The 14,738-nt window shown below is 32.8% G+C and overlaps 1 protein-coding gene across 9 annotated transcripts in view; it reads left to right on the top strand.

Moving 5' to 3' along the window:
- Positions 1-14,738, top strand: part of DPH6 (diphthamine biosynthesis 6) — a 230,517-nt gene that overhangs the window by 18,204 nt on the left and 197,575 nt on the right. The window contains exon 1 of one of the 9 annotated variants that reach the window (XM_072930167.1): positions 4,173-6,153. The exons of the other annotated variants lie outside the window; for them this stretch is intronic. The gene's annotated coding sequence lies outside the window, so the exon portion shown is untranslated. Of the gene's footprint in view, positions 1-4,172; positions 6,154-14,738 lie in introns of those variants that run through there. 9 annotated transcript variants of the gene reach the window in all.

Genomic DNA, 14,738 nt, shown 5'->3' on the forward strand with positions numbered 1-14,738 from the left:
TATGGTAAAACAAGTGAGTTTTTTTTAAAAACAGTATAGCCAAACCATAGATTTTTATAATTCTAAAGTGATTTTGAAGTTTACTTCATGAAGGAAGGGTAGAAATGAGTATTAGTGAAAAACGGCAATATAAATTTCTACTTTAAATAGGTGCTTTGAGATTATTTTTATATTTTTAATGGAACTTCATCACAGTTCACTCTTTTAAAATAAATGCATCTTACAATACGTATGTCAGTGCGAATTTTGCATAGAAAATAAATTCTTCATTAAAATACTATTTTAATTAAGAAAACAAATACGGACAAATTTTTATAAGTATGATCTGGTTAGCAGTGATAGAAGGTTTTAGTTTTAAATTGTAACCTTTGAGATAGATAAGATGTTGTCAGTTTGGAAAAATTGTTAAGGTATGTTTTATTGCAATGAAACTTGCCAATTAAGATTCAGCATAATTAAAATAGTGATAAATATCGATTACAATACTGGAGGTAATGCATTACAGCTTTTCTGTGTACTGAGAGCTAACATAATTTAGTAAAACTGGGCAAAGAAGTGACAAAGCAGCCAGTGCAGATGCTTATAGGAAACGTCATGTTTAGTCCAGATACTTTTATTTTTTTACTTAAAATGTTGATGAGTTTACCCCATTCTATAATCATTACCTCTTGCTAAAGTGCCATGCTTCTTTTCATTCAGTTGGATTATGGGATCTGTGTCTTAAGTCTTTAATAGAGTATATGTTTAAGGAAAAACTAGATTTGAAAATAGTTGTTTTCAAATAACTTGCTTAAGATCATTAAATAAATTTCAAATGTTCTTTTATAAAATCTAAGGTGATGCAGAGTAGTTGAGAGTATTTCTGATTATCTTAATTTTAATTTTTTGGTATTTCTTTAATTTTGAAATGCCAAAAAATGTGAAGACTGAATGTTGGGTGTATATTTTATACATTATATATATATATTTGCTTGGTTAACAGTTGTCTACACAATAACACTAGTTACATGAGGAAAAACAAACACTGCAGTCTAAATTGGAACATTATTTGACATAGCAAAAGAAATATTGACTTTTCTTGCTGGAGACATTTATGAGACTTTTTTAATGACCCTAGGGCATATTATTATGCCCTTATGATTATATTTAAGTTTTAAGACTTCCTTTTTTTTTTTTTTTTTTGGGTATTCTTTTTAAGAATTTTTTTTTTATTTTACTTTTAAGACATTCTTTCTTTTGAACCTGATCACATGAGAGAAACTTTGATGACATAATAATATTTTTAAAGGAAAACATTAGTATTTAGGCTTTACTTGGTTACTTGATGGCCTGTTTTTATAACCACCAGAAATATAGATAATATCCTCCTGAAATATAGATAAAATTACAGCAAAGTGTCAGTAGATACTGAAGAGTTAGGAACTGAAAACAAATTAAGACTTTTCCTTTGAAATATCATCTTACGGACCTGTTCGTTCTACATTCCTTAGGCATTTTGCTTTGCTTTCTTCTGTATTTTCCACAGCCCCCCTTCTTTTTTTTTCTTTGTAGTGTACTTTTGGTATCTAGAACAGTAATACCATTGTATTTCATGAAGGCACAGTTTATTACAGAATATATCATCCATGAGGTACATTAAACTAACTGGCTTTGTTGTCTTGGCTTTTTTAAACTTTTTTCAACTGTGTTCCCTGGCCAATGTATCAGGATTAATCTATATAGATATATAATGTTTTGTAGATCTTTAGTTTAAATTCTAAGGTTTGTGATTTTACAGAGCTAGATACTGTTGGTTTATAATTACTGAGGTTAATTTATTCAACTTTCTTGTTCATATAGTCACGTTTCATTGTGCTACAGTTTTCTCAGTATTTTTTTTTTTTCTTTCACATGCTCTAACTCTCTTTAGATTGCTGCAGATTTCCAGTAATTTTGGTGGTTTTGTGCTGCAATAACCCTTTTGGCCACCTTCAGGATTACCCTTATCCTTTGGAGACTGGTTCTGTGTTCTCTGAAACTCTCTCAGTCATTATTTATTACCCACTTGTCATTGTGACTTATTCATTGCTTACATCACCATTCTCAAACGTATTGCTTTACAGAAATGGTGAACAGGGCGGTGAAGGAAGGATCAATAAATGCTTCGAAAGGAAGATTTACCCTGAGACTTAGAGCTACTTTTTAATACTAAATCTGTGCTATTAGTTCTGAGATGGTTTAAATAACTTGACATCAAGTACCCTTTTTCTCAAAATGGAAAGATGCTATTGCGTTAACTTACTTTTGTGGAGCAAGAGGACTTAGGAAATTAAGTTTTATAGTATAAAACTTTCTAACTGTCAATACTTTGTGTATTTTCCTGAATGCTTTTCTTGTGAGCTTGAAAATATACAGTTTCATCCCCTAGGAAAAAATGATAAAACATTTATATAAGAAATGCTTGAAAATATTTCTTTGAGTTTTAGTGTTACAGTTTTTGTAACTGCACAAAGAGAGGAGAGGGCTTATTTGAAATCATCAGTTGGGAAAAAAAAATTCTACTTCTCCCCATGTCTATTTTAATTGTTCTGAGAGCTTCATGACCCATGCTGTTTTGCTAAAGCATCCAATTTCATATTATATGGTTACTCTTGACCGTCTAGTAAAACCTAGTTGCTCCACAAATCTGATTGAGTATATATAATATTAAATTTATTGTTTAAGTTGCAGATAATTAGACTTCTGTATTTCATCAAAGCAATATATCATGTTAAAAATAGTAATGAAATACTTATATATATAGGAAATTCAAAAGCAAGAGCTTTCTTGCTTCCAGGCTCGTTTTCAGTCAATAAACAAGCATGCTGATATGTGGCAAACACTGTTCAAATCCTTTTCCTGAGAAGTTTCCTTTCCTTTACTTCTAAAGTCTCTCAACATTTTTTCTCTGCTCCACTTAACATTCTGTGAGCTACATGATGTGCTAAGAGAATAACACAATTACAATCTGTTTGCAAAACACCTTAACTGAAGAAATGAATAAATTGTTTTTAAGTGATAAAGATTGCATAGGAAAGTTTCTTCTCATCCTGCTCTCTGTTCTCTCTTTCAGCTAAATTGCAGTTTTTTGATAATGTAGCAGTCATATTTTCTGATTTTATACATATATTATGCCTTTTATTGCATTTTTTTAAAAGGATACCTAAAAATTTCTGTTGAAGAAGTGACACGTTCTTGCATAGCTGATAATTAGGTTTTAAGTTTTCTTGATTCCTTTTGGGTGGAAATTATTGTCATTTACAGTTTTCCACTCAAACTGAAAGCTCACAGAATCCATCCAGATTTAGTTTTCTCCTCAAGCTTTTTGTTTCTTCTTTGTACAGGAAATGTTCTGTCCACATTGAATTAGAATACAAGTTTTCACTTCCTTAGTTGAGTGATTGTATCTGTATGAGGCAAGGGTCATCTCTAATGCCTTACTTCTTATTCCAGTGAATTGTAGGACTCATCCATCTCTTTGGTCACTGTGGTTATGTTTCAATGCTTGGTCTGTTTGACAGGATGTTGCACTGTTGTTTGTACGGATGTTCAAAACAGGTGAAGTGCATTCAACTTAGTATGTTAATTTTGTCTTGTTACAAGCTCTTGACTGAGGCCATACTTGCAAGTCTCACGTTATTGTGGTACTTAGTTGAAATGAGGTTAGGATATTTGACCTCTTCCTCCCAAGTAAATAATTACAGTGGAATAATGTGATAGTATGCAGTGTAAACAGAAGGCATTGGTTTAAAACATTGAGACCATGAACAATTCTCATTTGAAAAAATGACATTTTTCAATAAAATAACAGTTCAGGTTGAAAGACTAATATAATATTTTGCTTCTGGTAAAATAGACAAAAGTATTTGTGGGAAGACCACACTTACTCTGAAATGGCTAAGTTAGCTCAGTTTGCCCATTGTGCAAATGTCTGCTCTGAGAACTGGAAATGGTCTGCAACCTTCATGAATGTGAATGCCTCTGAACTTCTACCATTTCTAATGTCCTTGTCCCTATCTGGCTGTTTTGTTGTGGTTTTTTTTTTGGTTTGTTTTTGGTTTTTGTTTTTTTTTTTCTCTTTAAACTGTCTTTTTCTATTACTCAGTTTGTGTGGGTCTAGACTCAAAGACTGTGACTTGGCTGGTAGATTCTTTGATTAAGAAAATACTTCTGCTCATTAAATAGCTGTTTTCCTTTTCCTCTGGTCTTTTCACTCTAGTCCATACTCACTTATACCAAGGGGACAGGTCATGATAAGTACTATTTGCAATTTTAAACATCTCGTTCCTCTGAAACTTCTATTTCTGTATTAAGAAAAAGACAAATAATTGTAGCATCTCAATTAGAGAAGGTGCATATGATTGAGAACCCACAAGATAAAATTCATGCGTGTAACTTTCAACAATAAAGCATTCTGCAGATGCTTTTTTTAGTTTAGGCTACATACAGTTTGGGAAATTCTGATTCAAGCAACATTGTCATCTTCATTTAAATAATCAGGTTTTTCTTAATCTTGGAGAATACCATAACAATCAGCCTACAGTTGAGGAAGGAAGAGAAGGGATGATAAAGGAAGACAGACATTGTCTTATCTGTGATGCAGTTACGTATTGATAATGCTCAAAAACTTAATATTTAGCTTATTCTGGTACACACTTTTACACATGTGGAATCTGAATTGTAAAGAAAATGCAGATAGCTTTAAGCAGAGAAGGTACCAAAGGGAGCCTTGATGCGCTATATAAGTGATTCTATCTTTCTTGATGTCCATTTCCTATTAAAACAACACATACAGTAATAATACCCCTCAAAATATTGTTGGGATTGTACTGTAGTATTGAACTAATGTTTTGTATTTTTTAAATGTCACTATTAAAAAAAGGAAAAAAGAGCTGACCAGAGGAACAATGGTTAAGTATAACTTCAAATTTTTTTGCATTCTCTTTATTTTTTCAATATTTACTTGTGACTAGGATGGGAATAGAAGAACTATGAGCTCTGATAAATGTTGGAATTTTAAAAAGTCATACACACTTTGGAGGCTATCGGAATTTGGAAGAGGAGGGGTAAAAATTAGCATACATCTCTTCTTCCTTCTTGCTCAATAATGGCTTTACAACATCCATTCTTCTCTGCCTTTGGAATAGGTTCAAGATCAATTAAGTTGACAGTTTTCTCTTTTGGCAGGGTTCCTGATATTTCTTCTCAGTGTTTTCTGGTCTACACCTTTTCCTGATATTATTTTTCTGCATATTTTTCTCTATTCCTACTTTGAAATGCCTCTCCTTACATTCTCACTCCATTGTTAAATATTTGCCCACATTTAATCTTCTGTTATCACCTAAACAAGCTGTATTTTTTTCTTATTCTCTAAAACATTGTAAATCTGCCAGCCTGTCTCCCTTCTTCACCATGCCTTTGTGTTCAGGTTCCCTTTCTAGTACTCTTATGGTGACTATGGACACGTCTTCCTGGAGAAAAGAAAGCCTTACTTTCACCCAATTGGAAGAAATAAATACTCCTCTCTCCCATATTTAGACACACATTTACTTTCAGATTTTAAGGGGACTGCCACTCTAAGAGCAAGTTGATGCTACAGCTCCTTTGACAATCTGAGATGTCAGAACTTCAAAAGATTGAAATTACATTTCTGATTTATGCAAGCTAATAAAATAAAGCAAGATGGAGCAGATTTTAGGATAACATTAAGCATTTAAGGACTTCCATAATATTTTTTAATTAGGATTTGGTAGAAGGTGTTTTTTTCTTCTCTTATTTTTTAATTGTTGCTCCTTGACAGAAAAAAATCCGGTGAAGTTTTACTTTGCTACGTATTTCTCTTTTGATTTTGCTATTTCTGTGTTGATATTTTTGGTTTCCTCCTCTGCCATGTCTTTGACACATTATCATCTGCCTTTCCTTTTTGTAACTTCCAATCTCCTTCTAAAAATCCTTTTACATTTCTTCCTCAAGGAAGATCCTCAAGTTGCCCTTTCTTTCTGCTACACAAATTCTCTCTACCTTGTAGTAATATCCCCTAAAGTGTGGTCTTGTCAAGCCAGATCGGGGTAGTGTTGCTTCCATATATTGGCATTTCCTGAAGGCTTTCCACTTACAGCTTCACCTGGGTTTAGGGTAAGTTAGACTTTACTTGAATGTGATGTCTTAGTACCAGGTTAATACTTGTCTTGTGTCTGGTATAAGTGGTATTGTATTTTGTTTCAAAAGCATCAAGCCTGTTAAAAATGGAAAAGTCGGATTAGATTTGCCTAGAATACTTGTGTGAGAATAGATCATCTCAAATGTCATTTTAAAATGTAAAACCTTAATGAGATTTTCAGGTTTTGGCCAAGCATTTTTGTAGAAAGTGTCATATTAATGCTTTGTTGTGAAACTGTTTTGCAGTTAACTGATTGAAGTGCAGAATCTCCACTATGTAGGAAAAAGATTTCCAAAGATTTTTGGTGAGAATGGAGAAAAATTAGATTCTGAAATTTCCTGTGAGACAAATGAAAGCAAAAAATTGAGATTTTTTTCTGTCTTCCTGAACTTGAACAGATTATTCTTGTGAGAAAATGGCTTTGGGTGTTTTGTGCTACTCTTGCTGAATCCTGTCCTCAGGCTGGGCATGGCAGAATCATGTTGTCAGCTTGGGACCAAATGGATAGGGAAAGTCTGTTCCTAAGTTCACAACATTTTGCCTGGGGAACTGTATTACAGGCTCTGGACCATACAAATGCAGACCCTGGTGGAGTCTGTTAAGTAAACTGACAGTAACCTGGCAAGAAATCTCCTGTCTTAACTGGGAACTGGCCAAAACCAACTGCTTCTTATAAAACACATAGGCTTTAATGCACTGACATTTCTAATGAAAAACTGTTTTGCTGGAAAATCTCAGGTGCATTTTAGCCTTGAAGTGCTACTGTGTTACTATCACCAAGTAATAATGATAATCACAGAATCATAAAATTATAATATCACTTTCTTCTGCCTATTAGCTTTATTTGTGTTCTTGCCCCTAATATGAAACAAACCAAGATTGCTTATAAGTGAAGTTACTGTATTTTCTCATCTTTGCATCCTGTATTTTACAGCAATATTTTAAGGTAGTGTTGATAGCTGAGGTAGCCTGCTGGAAGTGGAAGGCGAAGGTGCAGTGATGAATTGCACATTTTAGAATTCTACTTATATTTGTTAAGTGTTTACATTACAAGTCTTTTTCAAATTTCTTACTTATGAGAGTTTGTATTATTATTGTATAACCTGAGCACATCTCTGATTCCATAGTCGATTATAGTAGAGTATGCAATACTTATTATAATGGAGAGATGGGGGATTAGATATAGACTGTGCACTGAGCTGAGAATGTGTCTACTAGTAATCAAAAGTAAAAGGAGATTCCTTCCTGTGTGCATCAAGACTGATAGAAGAGACAAAATTCTCTGTTTCCTGTTTGCACACAAGGAGCGGTGCCAGTGGCTCTCAGAGAGCCATGCTTACCGCTGTATTTAAAGCTTAGGTGCTCTTTTAGCCGGTATTACAGGGGATCTTTAATTTCCATGTCAGTTTGTAGGGGAGTTGGCTTTTTTAAGTATAACCACATAATGAAAACAGGAGACCAAGGTAAGTCCTTTCCAAGTGCATGAATAACACCTGTGTTGAGGTACCCTCTTAAAAAGAACCTCACTAAATTTTAGACGCTTGGAGACATGATTTTTTCTCCCTGGTAATCTGTAGTTTCTGCAAATATGCCTAAATTTGTAGGAAAAACAAGTCTATTTCTGATTTTATCTTTAGTAAACTGCTCAGAATAGGAAGTCTTTATGGCGAAAATTTGATGCCTTAAAATACTGCATTTTAATAGACAGATAATGCCATTAAGTATGATACGGAGGAGAATGGTATCTAGTGTTTGAAACTGCTTTACAGACTGATTTTCAGGTATTGGACTCAAATGTGGAAATTACCAAGTGATGTTTTGTGTCCTGTATCATTCCAGTTGATTAGATTGCAGAATGGTCCCTTTTCTGACCAGAAATATCTAAAAATTGCCATTCAAAAAGCAGTAAACAATGTCAGAGTTTGACAGAGTGCTTTTGTTGAGTAAATGCCTTTTCCATAATTGCAAGAAATTTTAAAGTCAATTTTATACTGTATTGTAAATTATATTTATTAGAAATAAAATTACATACTGTTGAAAGCTATTGAAAATGCAGGGCAAACTATGAAAAAAGGCAGGAATATCCCTGCCTCTACATTGTTGAAACTTGGTTTACTTGAAGTACTCAAGTACTTTTTTCTTCCATTTCTATGCAAAAGGAGAGAAGACTGCATCAGAGATTAAAGGAAAAAAAAAACAACAAAGGAAAAGGAAACAGCAGTCATATCAGTTAGTGGTAAACAGCAGTCATATCAGTTAGTGGTTGCCTATGTTGAAATTTATATAGATTTCTCTTCAAGTAGAATTCAGACTGTATTTCAAGTCTCAGCAGAAGTTGCAAAGTATTTCTTAGCTGTCATTGTTCCAGACATGTACACTTCATGAAGGCAGGTCATTAGGAGTTTGAACATTTGCTTTGAAATAGATATTCTGGGTAAGCTTAAAAGTGAACATAATTTTAAAACAGTAGGCCCTTCACTTTTAATTTGCTTTACTTTGCTGCAGTCTTTTACAGTGGATTAATATCTGGTTCTATTTTTTTTTCCAAAATGCATATAGTGATTATATGTCACTATATATAATTATCTATAAATCTAACTATGTCTAATTTTACAAATTGTCTTTTGTGGTTTGTTTCTTCATGCATTGGGTATAATTGCAGTATGTGCTGTCTTCGATGAATTTTCCTAAGCACCCATTTAATCTTTCTAATAGGGCACTTGCAAAGTCTCTTAGGCAGAAGGGTTAGAAGTGTCTATGGCTAAGAATCCTCTTTCAGTGAAAAATGGATTTTTATTGTTACTGTTTTACCTGCCATGCTTGTACTTCTAGTGTGATCGCCCGTGATACTGCATACAAAATCAGATCAAATTTCTCTTTTTGAAACCTCTACAAGGCATTTCATTAAGTGAGGTTCCTTTGATAGGAGGGGCTGAGGTGGTAGTAATAGTGAATCTCCAAACCCTTATCACTGGTTACCAGTGTTGCTGAGCTGTTCTTTGCCATTGAAAATAATGGAAGTTCTTGGTTAGGAAATGGTGAATAAGTTTGACCAAGTTTGAATGTAGCTGGTTTCACATTTGTCTAAGAGGGTTAACATAATTTAGCCTTGTATTTCTAGCATTAAATACTACAAAATATCAAGACATTTAATAAAAATTAACTCTCTTTTCCTTTCTTATAAAAATCCAAGTGATGTTGAATTGAGCTTGATTAACCAAAGAGTAAATGAAGGCCAAGTGTAAGAAAATGTTAGCTCTAAATATTTTGAAAAAATCATGATAAAATCATTACTAATACAGTTAGATAAATTAAGTACTGTGCCATTGGTATTGTGGTTTATGTAGCAATCTGCAGGGAAAGAATGGAGAGAAGAGTGGTTGTGTTGTTTACATTCTGCTTTTTGTTTGTACCTGATAAAGAACAGCAAATACTAGCTGTAATGATGAAATCTTCTGTATTGTAAAAACAAATAATTTGCATAGCACTGATTTCACAACAATTTTTCAAGATTGACTTACTACTGGTTATTTAGTTTGATTAGGATTTATTTTTCATGCATAGAGTTCTCCATCAGACAGACAGATCTAGTAGTCTTTGCAATTGGAGATGCCTTCCAAAATTTATCCCATAATTCAGATGCAGCATGGATAGCAGTGATTACTTAGCACATTCAAATAATTTTTTTAATGTTATGGTAATACTGTTATTTTCAATAAACCATCCAATACCCAAGTCATTTGAACACTATTCCTGCTGTTTTATTGTATTGTGATATAAACATAAATGCAGTGTTAAAAGCTATACCAATGGTGTCAGACTCCTTAAGGACTTGAGAAAACTGTCATAACTTCTAAAATAACTGATAATCGTTTGTGGGTCAAAAAGAGCAACATGCTGTATTGCTTAGCTTTCTGCTTTCTTTTTCTCAAGGTTTGTCTGAGATTTAATTTTATGTGAAGTACACAAAACACTGTCAGTGAAACATTATCACTTTGTAAAAGCTGTTTAGAATATAGTCTGGCACAAAATGTGCAGAAAATTATAAAAGAATACTCACAACTTCGTGCATAGAGCTGAGTTGTATATATTATTTGAAATTGTGACCAAAACGAGAATATGTGATGTGACTGCATCTTGATATCTGCGAGATAAGCCTAGAGCTAGAAACTTAGCTTTTTAAATTTAAAATTATATGCATAAATATATATGTATAGAATTAAATAAATATGTGTAAGTAAAATTTCATCTATTTAGCTTCCTGTGTTTACATATATATATATATATATATATGTAGCTCTTTACAGTTCTGAGGGGTTTATTTTGTCCTATCCATTGCATGGTATTTCCATTTAAATGCATATTTTGATTTTTCTTCTGGGACTAGGTGGAATGCCTTTCCATTACACTACTAAAAGAGTGATCTACTTGAACATTATATTTTTCCCTAAAGGGATGGCCTGTTCTAGTCATATGATATTATTTTTCACAGGGTGACATTAGCATTCATGATGTTGTGATTTTTCTTGATTCAAAATGTTTTGTTCTGGTACTAAAAATATTAAGGACTTTCTCATATATCCTGCTGCTATAAAAATACCTCAAAATCAAGGAAATTGAGAACAACCCAAGGCCATCAGCATGTTCTTTGTTAATAATGAAGTATTAGTGAAATTCGAAGTACAAAATTTAGAGGTCATAAACATCTGCGACACCTTTGTAGTTTAAAAGGAAAAATTGGAATTTTAAAAATGCTTTACATTTGACTTTATAAACACTGCTCTATACAAGTGTATCTTTCAAAAGAATGTTCTTAGAAACAGGTGCCTTAGTGTAGTGGCATTAATAACTAGTTTTTAATGATAGGCAGAAATGGGTGGTAATTGTGAATTTCACATCAGAATTTTTTCTTAACAAATGGTCTGTTTATTTTACATATTTCTAACACTTGCCATTAATTTTTCATCCTAAATTGTGTGGAATGCAACAGATACACCTGTATCACAGAAGGGCTAGAAATATTTTTCTTTATTCTCATACTCTGCCCTGTGATATTTGTCTCCAATGACAGAAAACTACAATATAGTTTAATATCTGTCTTCCATGAATTAAATTAATTTTTTATACATTTAAAGCAAAAACATGGGCTTTAGTACTAATCTTTTAGTATTAATTGAATTCCAGCACTGATAATTTTGGTTCTCCTAAATATTCTTTTTAAATCAGGTTGGCTATTTTTTCTTCCCTATAAATCATAATGAGGTTATACACTTTTTCAGAGCTGCTCTTGCTTGTCCACAAGAGTGTGATCTGACAGGCAAGATGTATGTTGCACACTCGCATCTTGCATCCTGGCCTCCTTGCCTTGTTCCTTCCCTGTTCCAAGGCTCCAACAGGAAGACCAATCTAGACTGAATTGCACAGTGATCCAGAACATTTGAACTTCTTGAATTACTTTTGCACTCTCCTAGTAAGATGATTGCATTCTTCATCTGGCCAAGCTCTATCTTGTAGGTAGGCTGAAATTGGTAATTCTTTGCTGTTTAGGAATTTTCAGACTCTTTGGTCTACTTCTCTTTTATGAGAAAAATTTGTTGTTATCAACAGATTACTTTGATCTAGAACATTCAGGCAGCTGTATTCCCAGAATACTTGTTAGTTACAATGATACACAAGTTTAAATTAATTTAGAAATTAAAAGACAATATTCTGGAAAGAAAATGAGGATCTGTCAGTGGGAAAGAGCCCCATGTCTTGTAATTAAAATGAGTGCCTTATTTTATGGATCACATGAGCTATTGTAGGAGAAGAGAACAGGAACCTATGGAACAAGAATTGAACAAGAATTGAATAAAGGTTTAGAGAGGAGCCATTTGATGAAGCTTTTTATAGATTAATAATATGTTTGCATCATTAACCACTTAGACTACTCCAAAAAACTTATATTTCTTAGTTTGTCTTATGACATGGCAGGCATGTGCTGTTACTAAAGAATTACACACCTCCATTAATGGACATGCATAAGTTCAATCACTGCTGAAGACACATATTTTTTTCTTACATTCAGAAAGCTACATTTTGTCCAAAGACCTATAAAATTGTTCCTGGTATTGATGCTTACTTACTACTCTGACAGATATTGCCATCTGTGAGAGATGGCAATTTTGGTCTTTGTTCATTAAAATAAAATGAAAACTCTTAATGCAGTACAATTAAGAGGGCATTTCAAAGTTTGGACTAGACTGAGAGCTTTTGAGACTTCAAGGACTGTTACTAGAGAAATGTGTGATAACTTTGGTTTTTCCTCAGGGACCTGAAATCCAGTCACCTTCTACTCTGTAAAGACTAGTTTTTGGCAGTATACTCTGAGCATAAGGTATAAAATGGGGATTCAGAGGCAATGTGGACCTAACTGTACTGAGTGTAACAATCTTGCAGTTCATCTAACGTGCTTTTACTAAGAGGTAATACTGCATTATTTGTTCAGGGTACATTTTTAGTTTCTTACCTTTATTAATTGTTTCTAATTAATAATCTCTGAATATCTAATGTAGAAATGTTTTTTTTATACCTGGGAGAATTTTATCCTTAAGAATGTATTATTAAGCCTTTCTTCTGCCAAATTACCATATCTGAGCAAAGGCAGACATAGACAGCATCTATAGAAATATGACTCTGTGGCTGCAACTGAAAATATGAAGTGTCTGAATGAAATATGATCATTCAGCACATACACATTGTACTGAAATAATATAGAAAAATACTTGTTCCTATTGTGACAAGAAAATATTGGGAAGAACATTTGATTCTTCCTGCTGATATTGTTTTGGAAAGTTTCTCTTAAGACTTGGAATCATTACTATCATTTTAGTAATGCTAGGTGACCTTGTCTTTTTTTCAAACACAAAAAAAAAAGTGATGGAAATATATCCAAACAAATACACTTTATAAGAGAATCAAACCTGAAAATCATAGTGTGGCATTTTGTGCTTCCTGAAATGTAGGAAAGATGTTATTGAAAGTTGCAATTTTTTCATCAATATAAGTAAATGATGTCATAGATAAGAAGCATAAAATAGCACTAAGTATGTGCAGAATTCTCTTTGTTTTCCTCAAGAAGTTAAAATCCTCAATGAATTCTTATTATGGGAAGTGCAGTGTAGACACTGTAGTTCTGAAACAGTATTTATTGTGTCCATACTTAAATTTAAAGAGGATCACTTCCAAAAATTAGAAGAAAAGGTATACTAATGTAGAAAGTGAGGGATTGGTTTTTAAAGAATATTTTATCAGGATTACTTTAAGTTTGTCTAGGATACAGAAAAAAATTAAATTCATGAGTTTGCCTTCATTAAATTCAGTTTTATTCACTGTTTTCTTTTTCATATGATTTCTAGAATCAATGTTATTTAGGCAAAAGAAAGATAAAGAACCTTACCATACCAACTTAATTTGATGAAACAAATATCAGGTATTGCATTGTTGAGATTCCTAACAGTTTTAAATAATTGCCAAACCCTGGTGGCTTTTGGAGAAGTAACAAAAATGTTGTTCAAGATTAAAGGAGGGTTCATGAGGTTTCTGTTCCAAGTACAAAAAGAAAGAGGCTTTTCTTTTGGACTTGTGTTTTCAATACACTGTTTTCCTCCAGTTTTTGAAAGTCCTGTGTTCTGCTTTTACGTAAGGAGTGATTATAAGATCAGAAGAGAGGATTATTGGCAGTGCAGATAATAAGAATATTTCTGAGAGAGTTTGTTTAAAACATGTTGCCATTGGGAAAAATTGAAATTTGCAGTATTTGTTAGAGATCTTGTGTGAGTTTTTATGTACTCAGAGTCCATGCCAAGATTATCTGCTCATAGAAGTAATAGCAGCATAGCGATTTAGTAGTTTGAAAATATTTATATGAAATTCTGAAGAAATTTTTAGGGGGACAGAATTTACCAACAAATCTGCACATATAACAGAACAAGTGACATTGATTCTTGCAGTAAATTTTCAGGTGAAAATTGTCCCCCTTTCTTTCCAACTGATGTTTGTTTGACCACAGTGGCCTACAGATTCCCATTAGAGTAATACCAAATGAAATGTAGTAAATCTTACTTCCTCAACCATTCCTTTCTTCTCATACATTCATTATCAGGTAATTTCACATTCCAATAATTGATGCTACTATAATAATATTTGCTATAATACTTGTTCGGTATTATAAAAATACTTTGGCACTTTGAGAGAAGATATAATTTTAAACTAAAAAACCTGTGAAAGCCTCTGGATTTTTAATTTGTCTGTCAACAATTAAATTTTCTGAATTCATTAATCAGTTAATTACTCTACATGTACTTGAGTGTTATATTTTTTGTGACAGTTCAGGAATGATTACAAATCTTTTGTATCTTCACATGATAAATTAGTTATAAAGTATGTTCATGTTACTGGTAGACATGACTCAGCATTGAGGTAGATGTGAATTAACTGTTTGAATGGGTCTAAGTTTTCATAGTTACTTGACTGTTTTGTGCATCTTGTTGTCTTGATGTAATGTCATTTCTTCAATCTG

The sequence above is a fragment of the Taeniopygia guttata genome, chromosome 5, assembly GCF_048771995.1.
Source record: "Taeniopygia guttata chromosome 5, bTaeGut7.mat, whole genome shotgun sequence".
Classification (NCBI taxonomy): Eukaryota; Metazoa; Chordata; class Aves; order Passeriformes; family Estrildidae; genus Taeniopygia; species Taeniopygia guttata.